General features: G+C 44.6%; 1 protein-coding gene and 1 long non-coding RNA gene across 21 annotated transcripts in view; one reads left to right on the forward strand and one right to left on the reverse strand.

Annotated features, from left to right (window-relative positions):
* TNIK (TRAF2 and NCK interacting kinase) overlaps window positions 1-19441 on the reverse strand; it is a 659967-nt gene that overhangs the window by 232325 nt on the left and 408201 nt on the right. The gene's annotated exons all lie outside the window — the stretch shown is intronic.
* LOC134909414 (uncharacterized) overlaps window positions 1-19441 on the forward strand; it is an 88078-nt gene that overhangs the window by 7459 nt on the left and 61178 nt on the right. The gene's annotated exons all lie outside the window — the stretch shown is intronic.

Genomic DNA, 19441 nt, shown 5'->3' on the forward strand with positions numbered 1-19441 from the left:
TACATCTGGGATGTTTTTTCTGAACTAGTGTGTACCATTTGTGTTTTCTTTACATGTCATCATTTGGTTTTGGACATACACGAGAAGCATATTTGAGAAGTCCTTGGACTCTGGACTTTTGACCTTTGCATAGTCTCAGCTGTGTCTAGGTAATTTGTACTTTTCGTTTTGATTCATTTTCATTTTGCGCCACCAGTTGGTCCCCATCCCATTGTTTTGTATTGTATATGTCCTTCAGGTGTGTGTGGTGACACATCAGGGTAAGGCACCACTAAAGGCTGCAATAGAGTGCGCAGGATTTTTACCTTGAATCTTATTGCAATGGCCATATTCGTCCCACGGACAACAGGTGTCTCCCCGGGTGCCTGACTTAAACAAACCACCTCACCATCAGAATCCTCCTTGTCAATTTCCTCCCCAGCGCCAGCAACACCCATATCCTCATCCTGGTGTACTTCAACAGTGACATCTTCAATTTGACTATCAGAAACTGGACTGCGGGTGCTCCTTCCAGCACTTGCAGGGGGCGTGCAAATGGTGGAAGGCGCAAGCTCTTCCCGTCCAGTGTTGGGAAGGTCAGGCATCGCAACCGACACAATTGGACTCTCCTTGGGGATTTGTGATTTAGAAGAACGCACAGTTCTTTGCTGTGCTTTTGCCAGCTTAAGTCTTTTCATTTTTCTAGCGAGATGATGAGTGCTTCCATCCTCATGTGATTCTGAACCACTAGCCATGAACATAGGCCAAGGCCTCAGCCGTTCCTTGCCACTCCGTGTCGTAAATGGCATATTGGCAAGTTTACGCTTCTCATCAGACGCTTTCAATTTTGATTTTTGGGTCATTTTACTGAACTTTTGTTTTTTGGATTTTACATGCTCTCTACTATGACATTGGGCATCGGCCTTGGCAGACGACGTTGATGGCATTTCATCGTCTCGGCCATGACTAGTGGCAGCAGCTTCAGCACGAGGTGGAAGTGGATCTTGATCTTTCCCTATTTTAACCTCCACATTTTTGTTCTCCATTTTTTAATGTGTGGAATTATATGCCAGTATCAATAGCAATGGCCTACTACTATATATACTGCGCACAACTTAAATGCACCACAGGTATGGATGGATAGTATACTTGACGACACAGAGGTAGGTACAGCAGTGGCCTACTGTACCGTAATGCTATATAATATATACTGGTGGTCAGCAAACTGTGCAAAACTGAAATGCACCACAGGTATGGATGGATAGTATACTTGACGACACAGAGGTAGGTACAGCAGTGGCCTACTGTACCGTAATGCTATATATTATATACTGGTGGTCACCAAACTGTGCAAAACTTAAATGCACCACAGGTATGGATGGATAGTATACTTGACGACACAGAGGTAGGTACAGCAGTGGCCTTCTGTACCGTACTCCTATATATTATATACTGGTGGTTAGCAAAATTATGCACTGTACTCCTACTATATACTACAATGCAGCACAGATATGGAGTGTTTTTCAGGCAGACAAGTTAACGTATACTGGTGGTCACTGGTCAGCAAAACTCTGCACTGTACTCCTCCTATATAATATTATACTGGTGGTCCCCAGTCACCACAATAAAGCAGTGTGAGCACAGATATATGCAGCACACTGAGCACAGATATGGAGTGTTTTTCAGGCAGACAACGTATACTGGTGGTCACTGTCAGCAAAACTCTGCACTGTACTCCTCCTATATAATACAGCTGCTCCCCAGTCCCCACAATTAAGTAGTGTGAGCACAGATATATATGCAGCACACTGAGCACAGATAAGGAGCGTTTTTTTCAGGCAGAGAACGGATAAAACTGGTGGTCACTGATCAGCAAAACTCTGCACTGTACTCCTCCTATATTAATATACAGCTGCTCCCCAGTCCCCACAATTAAGATATAAGCAAGCACAAATATTTGCATCAACAATGAATAAACGGAGAGGACGCCAGCCACGTCCTCTCCCTAACATTTCCAATGCACAAGAGAAAATGGCGGCGACGCGTGGCTGCTTATATAGAATCCGAATCTCGTGAGAATCCGACAGCGGGATGATGACGTTCGGGCGCGCTCGGGTTAACCGAGCCATACGGGAGAATCCGAGTATGCCTCGGACCCGTGTAAAATGGGTGAAGTTCGGGGGGGTTCGGTTTCCGAGGAACCGAACCCGCTCATCACTATTATTGAGAAAAAAAATATGAATATTAATAAACATATGAATATTTAAAAATCATCATAAAAATCTTGTTTAAAAACAACAGATACATAGTGATCATAATACATAAAAAACAAACAAAAAAAAGGTTGTAAAAGTTAAGTAATTTTAAGGTTAATTATTTAGTAAGCCATAAAATGTATGCAAAAATACTAACCAATAAACTTTCACCTTTGCCTCCCCACTTGAAACACCCTGATCATGTGGGTTTTATCCTTGGGCGTCAGGCCTTGGATAACACTAGACAAACCACTGACCTGATTCACTCTATTCATCAAGAAAATATCCTTCTCTAATTCTGTAAACCCATCACTGTCCAAATTCGTTCCTTTCCTGACATCCACGGTATTAAGACTGGAGGTCTGAAGCACAAGGTAGCATTGTATGCGGACAACATTCTTTTAACACTTTCCGATCTGACAGTCTCAGTCCCTGCTCTGCTTAAAGAGATTGATTCCTACTGTATGGCTTTAATTCGGTTTATAAGATTAACCCTCAAAAAACTGAATGCCTGCACTTCTACGTCTCAGATTCTAAGAGATCACGTGTAGCTGGCACAGCACTAAAATTACTTAGTTGGGCGTTTACATTACCAAAACCCTCCAACTTATTCATGCAAATTTTCCTCACCTCCTCGCTTCTATTTCCAGTGACTTAGCTAAAAGGCCACCCCATCTACTCTATGTATTCCAGATCCTCCAGATATGGATTTGTGTGTTTAAGTACTTGCAACACTCCGTTTCAGGTTTCATTTAGCAAAACAAAAGCCCCAGAATCCAACTTCAATGCTCCTTTCGAAGTGGTAGACAGAGTTTACCCGACTTTGGGCCTGATTCAGCATCAATTGCTAAAGTGCGTAAATCGATATTCGTCGATTTCCGCATTTCTGGCAATGGGATTGCAGTCTAAGTCCCTCAAAGCTGCATAAATTTTTCAGCACAGGTTTCCAAAAACTGCGGGTGGGTCTGTTCCACGGTGCGTTTTTTCTATCATATATGGCATAACTGCTCTAAACTGCTCCCATTTGGAGGAGCACTTGCCAGTTATTGTCCTCCCTTCTTCAGTTAGAGTTACCCCTTTCTCCTCCACACCTCTTTCTGCAATTGAACATCAGAACAAGTTGATACAGCATGCTGCCTCAGCAACTACTTGCCACATCACATCCGACTGGCGCAAGCCCTCTTCTCCATCTATGCAGGCCATCATAAATAGGAACTGGCAAGGATACCAGATGGAGTATATGACAAGCCTCATGCATAACTCCTCTAAATTCTTCAATAAAGTTTTGGAACCCTGGATCTTCCATTTTGGAGCACGATCTCCATTTTCCCTATGATCGCACACCTTTTGCCAGCTTGGGTAGTCCTCCTGTCTCCCCCACCCCTTCTCCTCCTTTTCCCGCGGCTCGCCACCCGCTTTTTACCCTCTTTCTCGTTCTCTCTATCCTGTCACTTTTCATTATATTAAAAAAAAACCTTATTTATGTCTCTATTCTACTGCCTTTCTTAGTCTTCCTGGTTTTTAATTTAGAGACTTGAAATATTTTGTTATTGTTGGCTTTGCAGCCCTTTTATTCTGCTATGTTTATATTTGTCGTTCTTTAAAATAAATATATATATATATATATTTATTTATTTTTAACAGTGAGTTTATAGTTTGCAAGATCAATACTATTCACTCAGCCTGCATAATGGCTTCTTTCACTCGGTGACTATGGGGGGGAGATATACTAAGCCTTGGAGAGTAATAGTTTGGAGGAGAGAAGGGACATGATAGAAACTTTCAAATATATCAAGGGTCTTAAAGTTCAGGAGGGAAACATTCTTCAAAGGAAGAGAAGTATTAGAACTCGAGCACATACACTGAGACTGGAGGGGGGGAGGAGGGGAGGGGAGGTTCAGGGGAAATTTAAGGAAAAATTACTTCACAGAAAGGGTAGTGGATAAGTGGAATAGCCTCCCATCAGATGTGGTCGAGGCTAAGACTGTAGAGCAATTTAAACATGCTTGGGATAGGCATATGAATATCCTTACAAAGAATTAAAGTTCAAAAAGGGTTGAGTTGCCTAAAGGATAAAAAAAAAAGGGGCAGACTAGATGGGCCAAGTGGTTCTTATCTGCCGTCAAATTCTATGTTTCTAATAAAGTGGAGATAAAGTACCAGCTACTAACTGGGTTTGTTACAGGCTGCTTTTGAAAAATACCAGTTAGGATATGGTTGGTTGGTTAGTTGGTTGTTTGGTAGGTAGTTTGTCTTTCTCCATGGCTTAGTACACATGTCCCTATGTGAGATACTGGACACATTCAGGGTCATATGTCGAGAGGTAAAGTTGCACTTCAAAACAGAGCTTGAGACCTAATATCGCCTCCCAAAAAACAAGATCCTATATAATAATAGGCTAACGATGCTCCTCATCTCTATGAGGAAAATTCAAGTGCTTTGCACGCCGGCGGCCACTAGATAAAGCCCGACGGAGCAGTTCAAATGTTGCTCAATCCAGGCACGTACAGCCGTCTGCGCTGACATTACTGTTATGTTGTTCTGTCATCTTGACAAGCTGGTAACTAGTATGTATATAATTTATGTTTAAGTAACAGGAATTCAAATTCGTATATTATTTGCAATAGAAGCAGTGTGCTGTAGAGGAAATAGGGGTATTTTAGCTGATAAACCCAGGAAAGTCATTTATTTGGAGGATAGAAGAGGTGCCTCTAACTTGCGGTGTACCTCTCCCCTGCAGTCTGGTGCAAGTGAAAGCATCTCAGTGATCAACCAGAGAACATGTGAAGTACTCCCTTATTAAGGCAGGGTGGGTGCGTTGCTTGACTCTCAGTCTAAGAGAAGGAGTAGTCGTCTTAGGTATAAAAGACTGTCTGGGCCATTTATCTGGGATGTAGTTATGTGACCGGCGGTAAGGAGACCTATCCAGACAATCAATCTGTCTCCAAATCATGTCACATACTTTTAAAACATACTCAAAATACAACCTTGTCTTACACTAGACATTGCAAAAACTTTGATCCATGCACTAATCATTTCTCACTTTGATTACTGCAATAGTCTTACTGGTCTCACCAAAAAAAAAAAAAATATTCTCACCACTACAATCCATTCTGAATGCAGCTGCGAAGCTAATCTTCCTTGCCAGATGTTCATCGTCTGCAGATCTACTCTGTAAGTGACTCTATTGGCTGTCTGTATTCGACCATATTCAATATAAAATACTTTTACTGACATATAAGGCCATTAACCAAACTACACCAACATATATCTATTCACTTATGTCAAAATATCTCCCAACTTGACCCCTCTGCTCTGTCTCTCTCATCCTCATGCATTATTTGCTCCTATTCATGACTGCAAGACTTCCTTCTGGCTGCACCTACTCTGTGGAATGTCCTCCCACGCACAATAAGACTCTAGTCTTCAAACCTTCAAGCATTCCCTGAAAACTCTCCTCTTCAGGCAAGTTTATCAAATTCCATAACCACCCACACAACCTTCAGAAATATTCATATCTAATTACATCCCCTTGGTACAGTTCACACATCCTAGCATACAGTATTTTCTTTTTCTTCAAGTTGTGATCCTCCTGACCTCTGGTCAACATTGCTGTGTGACTATGGGGTCTATTCATCAAGCAGTGAATAAAGTGGAGAAAAGGTTCAGTGGAGAAGTTGCGCACAGCAACCAATCAGCTTTGAAAGAAGCCGTTAAGTACATTCGATAAAATGTAAGGGAGATGCCGATTGGTTGCCATGGGCAACTTCTCCACTGGTCTGTTTCTCAACTCTTTTCACTGCTTCATGAACAGAACCCTCAATCATACAGCCCACCAAGAAACCCCGAAATCTGGCTGGACCATTATCAAGTGATAGCACCTATCATTGTATATCAGTGCCTATTTCCCTATAGATTGCAAGTTTGCGATCAAGGCATTTCCATCTCTATGTCAGGGATAACACAAAACTGGGCAATAACAATTATTCCAATTGTAAAGTGCAACAGAATATGCTGTGCTAGATAAGAAACTGTTAATAAATTTACTGTGTGATGGTTATTGGTCAGCAGTCATCTGGACGAAATAAACCGTAGTGGACAAGTCCCGAGTCAGAGTGTGCTTAAACTACACAGCTTCTTTGTCACAATTAGTTAACAGATATTTGGGAAATACATAACACTGAAATATCTATTAGCACTCCTTCCTGGGGAATGGTTCACTAATTCCCCATCTCATTTAGTACAGAAAAAGCTTGAGGATGAAGAGAAGCTTAAACACTGGTACGAGGCAAATCACACGTCTAACTGTCCCTCAAATCACGTCTGACCCCCTCAATTTTCAACACCACTTTCCTAACTGTTCCCCCCAAGACTGGCCCTACTCTTGATACCATTATCACCGCCAAACACATTGTCTCCCAGATTCATAGGTCTAATAAATTGCCTAACACACAAACTCATTGATCTAAAGAGTTTTTACTTAATGGTCATGTGGTGAAGACAAGGTGTCTCCCAGACTGTGGCAAAGACTGTGGCAAAGACTCAGGAGAAAAAACTACGTGCTGCGGTGACATTCTGATTCAAATATTTTCCAAAAAATACCCTGCAGCCCCAAACCTGCAGTGAAACCAGGATAATGCGAGAGGTGCAATGACGATAAGATACAGGGGGACCGGTATTACTAGTACAGAAATACTATTAGCAGTATAACCCAGTACAGAAATAGAGGATGCTATGGGTGATGAAATACAAAGGGGTAACTGTTCTAAAATCCATGGGGCAATGTATATGGCAGAAAACAAACCAGGCAGTATAAATGTTGACTATCTTTTTTGATGCATGATCTATTTTCACTTATTATTGTAAATTCTGGCCACACATTCCATGTGTTTGAACGGATTCTTCCAACATAAAAAAAAGAAGTCAGATCAGAAACATAAGTGCAAATAATTAAAAAACCTAGTAACCGCAGCATTAGTTCAGTCAAGTGATATACTATATTGAATACATACACACACATATATATATATATATATATATATACATACACACACACACACACACATACACATATATATATATATATATATATATATATATATACACACATACATATACACACACATTATATATATATATATATATATATATACACACACACACACATATACATATATATATATATATATATATATATATATACACACACACACACACATACATACACACACTCTCCTGGAAATGCGGCACTCGTGACGACTTAAAAAAATAAATAATAAAAACAATAAACAAAACTTTTGTTCTTGTTATTATGACCTGATGACAATGCTAGAATAAAAGCATTGAAACGTTGTCCTATCATCATGCCAGTTTGAAGGGTTTTTTGAAGTCGTCAGGAGTGCCGCATTTCCAGGAGAGTACGTGTTTATGCCTATGGAGGCACCCGGCGCAGTAGTGCTTTAGTATTGGGAGAGCCGGGCACCCTGGTCGAAAATATATAATACCAAGTTGCGGAGAGGGGAGGACACAATGCTCTGTTCCTGGACTTCCTTGCCAGTGGCAGTTGCAGAACAGCCCATTATTCAAATAGGGGAGCCACCCCTAAACACTAGCAAACATCGCTGGGTGTGGCTCCCCTATTTGAATAATGGACTGCTCTGCAACTGCCACTGGCAAGGAAGTCCAGCCTTATGGTACAGGAGATTTTGGGATGAGTCAGTGGTATTTGCCTTTTATATATATAGATTTCAGGTATAAGTACTTAACCAACCTATTTCCTATTTCCAACCTATTTCCAGTCAGAAGAGGATAGTATCTTAATTATCAGAGGTAAACCTGTCACTTGTCACTATCCCAGTGACCTTAAGTGTTGTACAAAAATATTTACCTTATTACCTCAAAAGAAGGAGCTCTAAGGAGAGCGAGAAGCTAAGCAAGGAGGACCTAGGGTCCTTTGGAATTGAGTCAGCCCGTCCCTGCAAACCTTACATATTTAACATACACTGGGCGGAGCTTGTTGTCCCAGCATTTACAGCACTGAGCAGGGCAGCATCAGAGACGGGACGGGGCAGAGAAGGAGGCAGATTATTCTCCTCAGTGCCATCCTTTTGATAGCATCAATCCGGGATGGCCCATCCGGAGGTGCAGCCTGACACAGATTGGCAGTGGCGGGCGGAGCATGTCCTGTTGTAAGTCTAATTGCTGGTCTTCTGTGATAAACTTTAGGTATATTCGTTGTCCAGAAAATAAGACTACAGATTCCGATACAATAAAATACGTTTATTGTTTTGGTGTGTTCTCGGGCGGTTTCATGGAGGGGCACTTTGATGCTACCAGTTCTCAACAACATACTACCACAAGTGAGCCTATTTTAAAAGCAGTATTAAATTTGCTTAAATACTGGGGCTTTTCATCTCTTAATTGATTATACTTGAAATTCCGTAGCGAAACACAGGTATTCGGTTAGTACTATCGTAAAACAATTCCACAGCTCAAGAACATGGTGTTGTGTTGTCAAATAACCCTTTGTCAACATCTAAAATCTGCAAAATAAAATAACTCTAGATAGATGTGCGATTCATAATTGAATAATGTCTCTCTTATCCATTGGTGATGGGCCATAAAATAAGAATTTACTCACCGGTAATTCTATTTCTCGTAGTCCGTAGTGGATGCTGGGGACTCCGTAAGGACCATGGGTAATAGACGGGCTCCGCAGGAGACTGGGCACTCTAAAAGAAAGATTAGGTACTATCTGGTGTGCACTGGCTCCTCCCTCTATGCCCCTCCTCCAGACCTCAGTTAGGGAAACTGTGCCTGGAAGAGCTGACACTACAAGGAAAGGATTTGGAATCCAGGGTAAGACTCATACCAGCCACACCAATCACACCGTATAACTTGTGATAACCATACCCAGTTAACAGTATGAACAACAACTGAGCCTCCATCAACGGATGGCTCATAACAATAACCCTTTAGTAAGCAATAACTATATACACGTATTGCAGAAGAAGTCCGCACTTGGGACGGGCGCCCAGCATCCACTACGGACTACGAGAAATAGAATTACCGGTGAGTAAATTCTTATTTTCTCTGACGTCCTAGTGGATGCTGGGGACTCCGTAAGGACCATGGGGATTATACCAAAGCTCCCAAACGGGCGGGAGAGTGCGGACGACTCTGCAGAACCGAATGAGCAAACTCAAGGTCCTCCTCAGCCAGGGTATCAAACTTGTAAAACTTAGCAAATGTGTTTGAACCCGACCAAGTAGCAGCTCGGCAAAGCTGTAAAGCCGAGACCCCTTGGGCAGCCGCCCAAGAAGAGCCCGCCTTCCTTGTGGAATGGGCTTTTACTGATTTTGGATGCGGCAATCCAGCCGCAGAGTGAGCCAGCTGAATCGTGCTACAGATCCAGCGAGCAATAGTCTGCTTCGAAGCAGGAGCGCCAACCTTGTTGGATGCATACAGAATAAACAGCGAGTCAGACTTTCAGACTCCCGCCGTTCTGGAAACATAAATTTTCAAAGCCCGGACTACGTCCAGCAACTTGGAATCCTCCAAGTCCCTAGTAGCCGCAGGCACCACAATAGGTTGGTTCAAATGAAACCATGATACCACCTTAGGGAGAAATTGGGGACGAGTCCTCAATTCTGCCCTGTCCATATGGAAGATCAGATAGGGGCTTTTACATGACAAAGCCGCCAATTCTGACACACGCCTAGCCGAAGCTAAGGCCAATAGCATGACCACTTTCCACGTGAGAAATTTTAGCTCCACGGTCTTAAGTGGCTCAAACCAGTGGGATTTCAGGAAATCCAACACAACGTTAAGATCCCAAGGTGCCACTGGTGGCACAAAAGGAGGCTGAATATGCAGCACTCCCTTTACAAACGTCTGAACCTCAGGCAGTGTAGCCAGTTCTTTTTGAAAGAAAACGGATAGGGCCGAGATCTGAACCTTTATGGACCCTAATTTGAGGCCCATAGTCACACCTGACTGTAGGAAATGCAGAAAACGACCCAACTGGAAGCCCTCTGTAGGGGCCTTCCTGGCCTCACACCAAGCAACATATTTCCGCCATATGCGGTGATAATGCTTTGCTGTCACATCCTTCCTAGCTCTTATCAGCGTAGGAATTACTTCATCCGGTATACCCTTTTCCGCTAGGATCCCGTGTTCAACCGCCATGCCGTCAAACGCAGCCGCGGTACGTCTTGGAACAGACAGGGCCCCTGCTGCAACAGGTCCTGTCTGAGAGGCAGAGGCCATGGGTCCTCTGTGACCATCTCTTGAAGTTCTGGGTACTAAGTCCTTCTTGGCCAATCCGGAACAATGAGTATCGTTCTCACTCCTCTTTTTCTTACAATTCTCAGTACCTTGTGTATGAGAGGAAGAGGAGGAAACACATATACCGACTGGAACACCCACGGAGTTACCAGTGCGTCCACAGCTATCGCCTGAGGGTCCCTTGACCTGGCGCAATATTTTTTCAGCTTTTTGTTTAGGCGGGACGCCATCATGTCCACCTGTGGCCGTTCCCACCGATTTGCAATCTGCTCGAAGACTTCTTGATGAAGTCCCCACTCTCCCGGGTGGAGGTCGTGCCTGCTGAGCAAGTCTGCTTCCCAGTTGTCCACTCCCGGATGAACACTGCTGACAGTGCTTGTATGTGATTCTCCGCCCAACGAAGAATCCTTGTGGCTTCCGCCACCGCCACCCTGCTTCTTGTGCCGCCCTGTCGGTTTACATGGGCGACTGCCGTGATGTTGTCTGACTGAATCAGCACTGGTTGGTCTCGAAGCAGGGGCTCCGCTTGACTCAGGGCGTTGTATATGGCCCTTAATTCCAGTATGTTTATGTGCAGACGAGTCTCCTGACTTGACCACAGCCCCTGGAAGTTTCTTCCCTGAGTGACTGCCCCCCATCCGCGGAGGCTTGCATCTGTGGTCACCAGGACCCAGTCCTGTATGCCGAACCTGCGGCCCTCGAGAAGATGAGCACTCTGCAGCCACCACAGAAGAGACACCCTGGCCCTCGGGGACAGGGCGATCAGCCGATGCATTTGAAGATGCGATCCGGACCACTTGTCCAACAGATCCCACTGAAAGATCCTGGCATGGAACCTGCCGAAAGGAATGGCTTCGTATGACGCTACCATCTTTCCCAGGACTCGCGTGCAGTGATGCACCGACACCTGCTTTGGTTTCAGGAGATCCCTGACCATGGTCACTAACTCCTGAGCCTTCTCCTCCGGGAGAAATACCTTCTTCTGTTCTGTGTCCAGAATCATGCCCAGGAAGGGCAGACGCATCGTAGAAATCAGCTGCGACTTTGGAATATTCAAAATCCAGCCGTGCCATAGCAACACTTCCTGAGAGTGCGCTACGCTGACCAACAACTGCTCTAGGGACTTCGCCTTTATGAGGAGATCGTCCAAGTACGGGATAACTGTAATTCCTTGCTTCCGGAGAAGTACCATCATCTCCGCCATTACCTTGGTAAAGACTCTCGGTGCCGTGGATAGACCAAACGGCAACGTCTGGAATTGGTAATGACAGTCCTGTACCACAAACCTGAGGTACTCCTGGTGAGGCGGATAAATGGGGACATGCAAGTACGCATCCTTGATGTCCAGAGATACCATAAAATCCCCCTCTTCCAGGCTGGCAATGACCGCTCTGAGTGATTCCATTTTGAACTTGAACTTTTTCATGTAAATGTTCAAGGATTTTAAATTTAGAATGGGTCTTACCGAACCGTCCGGTTTCGGTACCACAAACAGTGTGGAATAGTAACCCCTTCCCTGCTGAAGGGGGGGTACCATTATTATCATCACTTGCTGGAGGTACAGCTTGTGAATAGCCATCAGGACCATCTCCCTCCCCGTGGGAGAAGCTGGCAAGGCGGATTTTAGGTAACGGTGAGGGGGCTTCACTTCGAATTCCAGCTTGTATCCCTGAGATACAATTTGTATAGCCCAAGGATCCACTTGTGAGCGAACCCACTGGTTGCAGAAATTTCGGAGACGCGCCCCCACCGCTCCTGGCTCCGCCTGTGGAGCCCCAGCGTCATGCGGTGGACTTAGTGGAAGCAGGGGAGGACTTTTGTTCCTGAGAACTGGCTGCATGGTGCAGCTTCTTTGCTCTACCCCTGCCTCTGGCAAGAAAGGATGCACCTCTGACTCTCTTGCTTTTTTGAGAACGAAAGGACTGCATTTGGTAATACGGTGCTTTCTTAGGCTGTGAGGAAACCTGTGGCAAGAAAGTCGACTTTCCAGCTGTCGCTGTGGATACGAGGTCCGAGAGACCGTCCCCAAACAATTCCTCACCCTTATAAGGCCAAACCTCCATGTGTTTTTTAGAGTCGGCATCCCCTGTCCATTGCCGAGTCCATAAGGCCCTCCTGGCAGAAATGGACATTGCATTTATTCGAGAGCCCAGCAGGCAAATGTCCCTCTGGGCATCCCGCATATATAAGACGACATCTTTAATATGGCTAAGTGTTAGCAATACGGTATCCCTGTCCAGGGTATCCAACCCCTCTGACAGAGTATCTGTCCATGCTGCAACAGCACTGCACATCCAAGCTGAAGCAATAGCCGGTCTCAGTAGAGTACCAGAGTGTGTATACACAGACTTCAAGATACCTTCCTGCTTCCTATCCGCAGGTTCCTTTAGGGCGGCCGTATCCTGAGACGGCAGGGCCACTCTTTTAGATAAGCGCGTTAGGGCCTTGTCAACCCTAGGGGAGGATTCCCAGCGTAACCTATCCGTTGGCGGGAAAGGGTACGCCATTAGTATTCTCTTGGGAATCACCACTTTCTTATCAGGGGAAGACCACGCTTCTTCACATAACTCATTTAATTCATGTGACGGGGGAAAAGTCACTGGCTGCTTTTTCTCCCCAAACATATTTACCCTCTTGTCAGGGACAGGGTCAGCCTCTGAAATGTGTAATACATTTTTCATTGCAATAATCATGTATCGGATGGCCTTAGTCATTTTGGGCTGTAATAGTGCCTCATCCTCGTCGACGCTGGAGTCGGACTCCGTGTCGACATCTGTGTCAACCAACTGAGATAGTGGGCGTTTTTGAGACGCTGACGGCCTCTGAGGCGCCTGGGCAGGCCCGGGTTGAGAGCCCGGCTGTCCCCCGGCAGCAACATAATCAAATCTCTTATGTAATGAGTTTACATTGTCATTTAAGACCTTCCACATATCCATCCAATCAGGTGTCGGCACCAACGGGGGCGACACCACATTTATCTGCACTTGCTCCGCCTCCACGTAACCCTCCTCATCAAACATGTCGACACAGCCGTACCGACACACAGCACACACACAGGGAATGCTCTGACTGAGGAAAGGACCCCACAAGGTCTATGGGGAGACAGAGAAAGAGTATGCCAGCACACACCACAGCGCTATATACACAGGGATACACACTACCAGAAGTGAATTTTTCCCAATAGCTGCTGTATCAATACACCTTTTGCCTAAATTTATGTGCCCCCCCCCCTCTCTTTTTACCCTCTTAGTGCCAGGAGACTGCAGGGGAGAGCCTGGGGAGCGTCCTTCCAGTGGAGCTGTGAAGAGAAATGGCGCTGGTGTGCTGAGGAAGAAGGCCCCGCCCCCTCTGCGGCGGGCTTCTGTCCCGCTGTTTCTGACTAAAAAATGGCGGGGGTTTTACACATATACAGTCACAGACTGTATTATGTGTCTTTTTTATGCCAAAGGTATTCTTATTGCTGCCCAGGGCGCCGCCCCCCCCCCCATCGCCCTGCACCCTACAGTGACCGGAGTGTGTGGTGTGCAGTGGGAGCAATGGCGCACAGCTGCGGTGCTGTGCGCTACCTTAATGAAGACAGGAGTCTTCAGCCGCCGATTTCATCACCAACTTCTGATCTTCTGGCTCTGCGAGGGGGACGGCGGTGCGGCTCCGGGAACGGACGACCGAGGACCTTTGCCTGTGTTTGAACCCTCTGGAGCTAATGGTGTCCAGTAGCCTAAGAAGCGCAACCTAGCTGTGAACAGGTACGTTTGCTTCTCTCCCCTCGGTCCCACGTAGCAGTGAGTCTGTTGCCAGCAGATCTCACTGAAAATAAAAAACCTAACATTACTTTCTTTACGAGCAGGCTCAGGAGAGCCCACTAGGTGCAATCAGCTCTGGCCGGGCACAGATTCTAACTGAGGTCTGGAGGAGGGGCATAGAGGGAGGAGCCAGTGCACACCAGATAGTACCTAATCTTTCTTTTAGAGTGCCCAGTCTCCTGCGGAGCCCGTCTATTCCCCATGGTCCTTACGGAGTCCCCAGCATCCACTAGGACGTCAGAGAAATTACATTGTGTTAGACAGCAGTGTGCCAGGAGTGTTGTAGTTTGTTATTAATGGAATGCTTGGCACGGCACTTGCCTGCTGACAGGAAGTGTTAGTGACAGAAGTCTGAGATGTAGCTTGCAGTACAGGTGAAACATGTTAGCAGTATGTAAACCTCACAAGAAATACTGCAAATAGCATGGGTTTCATAGTCTTTATATTACTCCCCTGCTTATTATTGGAAAGGTTTGGTCAGTATTTCACAAAATAATGTAACTTTATTAGTGAAACAGAATTGCATATTGCCACTGTAGTTTTCACATTAAGATCCTGAGAAAGTCACACAAAGGTTTAGATGTTTTGTTCCAGGGTATATATAGAGTTCTCAATATATTAGGGCTAATAAAACCAGAAAAGTGTGATTAATAACTATTGCATACCCTCCAACTGTACCTTTTTGGCAGGTACAGTACCTTTTTTTTATGGTCTGTACCGATTTTTGGCTCTCCGAACATCCATTGAAAGTTCGGATTTGTACCAATTTTTGTGTGTAAAATGTTGGAGGGTATGCTATTGAACTAGAGTGTTAGATAGTGTGCAGGCCTTTCTAGAGATTATAAATTCTCTGCAACAGCTGAGACCTCTTGTGAGCCAGGAGGGATTTCAGAAGTACAAAGATAAATGCACTGTTCAGTCTAAGCATAACTTGACTATATCTTTGACCGAAACTAAATGGTAGTGAAGAAATTTGTCTCTCTGTCAGAAAAGGAGCTATTTGTGTATACATGAGACTTGCCCACTAAACTTAAAAAAATATTTCAGATCACTGGACATGAAGGATTATTGGGCCTAATTGACACCTGTACGCTACCTAGGGTTTTTTGCAGTCCTGCGTTCGCATAGTCGCCACCCATATGGGAGTGTATTTTCACTTTCCAAGTGTGCGAACACGCGAATAGCAGAGCTGTACAAACAGATTTTGTGCAGTCTCTGAGTAGTCCAGGACTTACTCAGCCGCTGTGATCACATCAGCCTGTCCAGGACCGGAATCGACGTCAGGAACCCTCCTTGCAAACGCATGGACACGCCTGCGTTTTTCCAACCACTCCCAGAGTGGCCCCCACAAACGGCTTCTTCCTGTCAATCTTCATTGCGAACGCCCGTGTGAATGGATTCTTCGCACAAACCCATCGCTGAGTGGAGATTTGCTTTGTACCCGTGCCACACGCCTGCGCTTTGCGGTGCATACGCATGCGCAGTTTAGACTTGATCGAAGGCTGTACGAAAACGCAGCCTAGCTATCAGGTCAGAATCAGCCCCGTTATCTGCCATTTATCAACATGGAGCTCCTCTTGGAGCCACAGCAAAGTCACCAGTCCTATGCAGAGGTTTTCTTCAGCCTTACGCTGCCATCAAGGAGTTCAGGCAATATGTAAGACAGGACTCAAACAGGCAATCTATACATTGAATGGGGTAATTCTTGGAAAAACAATATTGGAGAATGATTTGGGGGTGATCATGGACAACAGACTTAGCAGTAGTCCACAATGTCGAGATGCTGCAGTAAAGTCCAATAGGGTATTAGCATATATAAAACGGGGAATAGAGACCAGGGATGAAAGTGTAATCCTGCCACTGTATAAATCGTTGGTACTGCCCCATCTAGAATACAGTGTACAATTTTGGGCTCCGCACTATAAAAAAAAAAAAAAAAAGACACAGTTGAACTAGAAAGGGTTCAGATTAGAGCTACAAAATTAGTTAAGGGCCTAGAGTCATTGGATTATAAGGAAAGACTACTTAGGCTGGATATGTTTATACTGGAAAAAAGGCACATAAGAGGGGACATGATTAATATCTTCAAATATATCAAGGGGCAATATAAGGAACTTTCAGGCGATTTACTTATTAAGAGCTTTGTACACAGGACACATGGTCATCCTCTAAGGTTGGAGGGGAGGAAGTTTAAGATCAAGCGTAGGAAAAGTTTCTTCACAGAGAGGACAGTGAGTTTATGGAATTCACTGCCGGAGAGTTGTAATGTCAGATTCAATCGAGGCATTTAAGAAAGGATTAGACTTTTTTTGCGGAAAATAGCATTGAAGGTTATAAGTAAATTGGAGATAACACAGCATATAGCACTATAGGTTGAACTCGATGGACGATTGTCTTTTTTCAACCTCGACAACTATGTAACTACGTATATGACTTGTCGGAGATCAAGCTCCAATGAATAATTTGACTGGCTTTGCAAGTTCCCCTTGAAAAGTATATGTAATACCATCTCAAAACAGGGTTCCTAGGGGGTAATTCAGATCTGATCGCTGCTGTGCGTTTTCGCACAGCGGACGATCAGATCCGAACTGCGCATGCATCGCAATGTACAGGCAAGACGGACAGCTGCAAAGTGGATCGCCGGTCTGCGAAGGGTTTGTGCGAAGGATCCATTTGCACGGGCATTCGCAAGTAGATTGACAGGAAGAGGGGGTTTGTGGGTGGCAACCGACCGTTTTTATGGTGCGTCTGGAAAAACACAGGTGTGTCCAAGCGTTTGAAGGGAGGGTGTCTGACGTCAAATCCGTGACCGAACAGGCTGATGTGATCGCAGTGGCTGAGTAAGTCCTGGGCTGTGCAGAGACTGCACATAATCAGTTTGAGCAGCTCTGCTACATATGCGTTCACACACTCACTTGCACAGCGAAAATATACTCCCCTTGTAGGCGGCGACTATCTGAACGCAGGACTGCAAAAATCGCTTCCTCACGATCAGATCTGAATTACCCCCCTAGTGCCATAAAGCAAAGCAACTATCAATAAATAGATCAGACACTGCAGTCCCCATAGAAGGCTATGGGGACGAGGTAATATACAAAAAAAAAGAGGGATTGCAAGAGAAAAATCACAGATTTATTTGTAGTATCTGTATTTAAAAGCAATAAGCAATCAGAGTTTACCACTGCTTTATAAATATACATCAAAATAAGAGACAAAATTATTGGGCAAGTGTTGCCCTTGTGTTTAATCTACACAGAGCATAAACATCACCTAGGAAACATTTAAAAAGGACCTCTCGCCATGATAGACTATGAATCGCGTCCGAGGTTGGTCTATTCTCTCAGCATTCTCTGGAATGTCTAGTACAATTGGGCATCTCCAAGACATGCCAGGAGAGTAGATGGTATAACCTTACAGCTACTATATCTATGTTGCTGTCCAGTAGATGTCAGTCCAGGAGAAAGCATAGGGCATATAAACAGCTGTATATTTAACACTGTCTCACAAGTAGATTCACAGCAAGTTCCTATTTTTGCACAAGGAACTATAAAGTAAAGCAAAAATATTCAATATTTTATTGACAAAAGAGTGCATCAAATTCACTACTTCTGAGTGTGTCACTAGCTTAAAATGATGCTATGACTGTATAGAGCAGTGCATTGGATTTTATGCAGTGCCTTAACCGTATTGGTAACGTTGTGATCCACTGTGCCAAAAGCTAACTGCATCATTACCTGAGATCACAAGTTATTTGTATCCTGTAATTCTTTCCACATTTCATTACATTTCCTTAATATAACTTTACTGACCTTTTGTTGCTGCTTACATTTGGAGAACGTGTGAAGTTTCAGAAACACTGCACAACAAGTCTCCAAGGCAGCTTCTCTGTTCACATCAAGTGACACTGTTTGTTTATTAGAAAGATAGAATACTACTATATTTACAGAGCTAAGAGTTTCAATTGCCTGAGGAAAATCCGGTCCCTTATTAATACTAGTAAAAGCATGCAAACTGGTATGGGAAATGAACTTCATGGTTAGAATGACCCCATATAAACTAGCATTTGCAGCCTTAAGTGTGTGCTATCAATTGTCAGTATTCTCCACTGGCACAATCCCAACTCCAAGGGCTCAGTAACCACAATATGTCATATCTGAAGCATGTTGTCATTGGTGTTTAACTCAATGGTCAGAGCTCGAACTGTGACTGTATGAAACGGTATGTCACACCTTAACTTCACTTCGGTGGCCGGAGCTGGGACTGTCAACAAGCGTTAGCAGCGTCTGTTTTAACGGGCTCTTAAGACCCATTTCTTTACCAAACCCAGCCAAATCTCAACATAACCCTCTGTTCCACGCTCTCTATGTACCCCATCTGTGTCATCCCTGTCTGTCTACCCCTCCCCTTTAGAATGTAAGCTCTCACGAGTAGGGCCCTCTTCCCTCATGTGCTTATACTTTTCTTACTTTAATAATCCTCAACTGCCCAGATCCCACAGTTTTTTGACCACCTGGAACTTATCTCTATGTTTACTGGTGTAGTTATGCTTAGTTGCCCTGTACTTGTCCTATATTGTCTTCAACTGTAAGTCACTGTTTTCCTATTCTTTATGTGCATTTGTACTCTGTAATTGGGCGCTGTGGAACCCTTGTGGCGCCATATAAATAAAGGATAATAATAATTAAAAATGACGCTGACGACTGCGAGGGGAAGAAAGCTATGCTGGGAGGTCTGCTGTACTGTGAAGGGTGGTGCACTGTGCTGTAATAGGCGAGAGGTGCTGTGATGGGTGAGGACAGTGTTGTAATGGGCGATGGGAACAGTGCTGTAATGGGCGAGGGGGGCAGTGCTATGAGGGCAGCTGAGAGGGGTGCTGTGCTGTAATGGTAAGGGGTGCTGTGATGAAAGCGGGATGCTGTGCTGTAATGGGCGAGGGGTGCTGGTCTGTGAGGTGAGAAGAGCAGAGAATTAAAAAAAAAAAAAAAAAAACTGGGCACGGAAGAACTGGCAAAAAGCATGTTGAGGACCGGGTACCGCTGTAGTGGTGGGAAAGAAAAGCACTGAATGAAGCTCCCCACTGCAGCCTTTCCTGGCACTAGCAACACTGTAGGTGGCTTC

This window comes from Pseudophryne corroboree, chromosome 4, assembly GCF_028390025.1.
Source record: "Pseudophryne corroboree isolate aPseCor3 chromosome 4, aPseCor3.hap2, whole genome shotgun sequence".
NCBI classification, from domain to species: Eukaryota; Metazoa; Chordata; class Amphibia; order Anura; family Myobatrachidae; genus Pseudophryne; species Pseudophryne corroboree.